Here is a 1,530-nt window from a genome sequence, read left to right as displayed (position 1 = left end):
TGTGTGAGTAATAATAAAACCAGAACAAGAATATAAAAAAATTGAAGAAACAGGAATTTCCTAATTAAAAAGGAAAATGTTAAACAGATAACCAAGACAATAACGATTTTTTTTCTTTGTTGGTGTTCACCTTCAGTGTTCACCCTGTCTTGTTCAGTAATGAGGTCTCAAGTGTTTTCGTGTACTTGGGATCTCCTGTTTATTTTTACGCATGTCAGTGCGTTACATTAAAAAAATCCACTGCCTTTTTCACAAGATACCTCCTGCTTAGCCTCTAGTTTGAAACTACTAAAGACATTTTTAATGATGGAGGAGATACTCTGCTTTGGCCTACATGAGTATCATAAGATCCATATGGGTTACTTTTTCCTAGGAAATGGCCAATTAATCTTTAGTTTGAAAACACTGGAGATCCTGCTTTTTTCTGATATGAAAGGACAGCACCTGATACATTTTCAAAACATATTATATCGTTACATTAAAATAGATACCAGGGATTTTCTAGACATATTTGAATTATCATTTCCATCCGGTGGTATGGATGTCTTGGCACCATATATAAAAGATTATTGGGATTCGTCATTAAGTATGTTATTGACTGTAACATACAGCTTGCTGGCATAAAATCTATGTAGAGGGACTAACGACGCATGACTGACTTAGTACATGTTCTCGATGATGGTTTCTCATTTCAGACAGATAAGGAAGTTTAAGTTGTTCTGATCTTTGAACAACTATCATGCATTTACCTTTACAAGCCCTGATTATAAGCCGTACCTTCTGCTGGATTTCAGGTGTCATTTGGAAAGGGTCAAGATTGTACCTCAACCATCGACTTCAATCTCAATACCTATTACGTCCTCATCTCTCTGCCTCATTCACTCTGCATGAACTTCGTGAAAGACGTCGTTTCTTGACCCAAGAGAAGATACAATACATTACAAGTATATTCTTTCTGGGGTAGAACTACAGGCAAGTGTCTCAGGAGAAAGGATACCAGAATCAATATATTCTGTCTTCATTGTGTATTTCAGTCTCGAGTTTGGTGTGACAGACGATGGCCTGCAGGATACTACAGAGATCTTCAGTGCTCGACATTGTGGCTAACTTTACATGAAGAAAAGTCCTCACTTCCAAGATCTAATCAAGGAAACAAGGGAGAAAGTGAAGATACTCTACGCCGAAGGCAACATCAGTATCAGAGTGTCTCACAACGGTACCTTGACAATGAGAGGGTAAAGGTCGCACTTCGGCTTGTGTTTCATCGTTGATATGCAAACGTGGAGATGCTGTCATGACTGCCTGTCGTGCATGGAGAATGAAGAGGCACTGAAGAAGCATGTCCTTCATTGGGATTCGGACGGAAAATCAGGCAGTATTGAACGAAGAATATGGCCCTTAGAGTGAATCTGTCGTCGAAAAAGGATGCATTAATCATGTGAGCAAGAGTTTGGAGCTGAGGCTTTGAAGGATAAAGAAGGGGGCCATATGACATATGACATCCTCTAACAAATCCATGGTATGGATCCA

The sequence above is a fragment of the Penaeus monodon genome, chromosome 32 (genome assembly GCF_015228065.2).
Source record: "Penaeus monodon isolate SGIC_2016 chromosome 32, NSTDA_Pmon_1, whole genome shotgun sequence".
In the NCBI taxonomy this organism is placed as follows: Eukaryota; Metazoa; Arthropoda; class Malacostraca; order Decapoda; family Penaeidae; genus Penaeus; species Penaeus monodon.
This window is presented reverse-complemented; position numbering follows the sequence as displayed.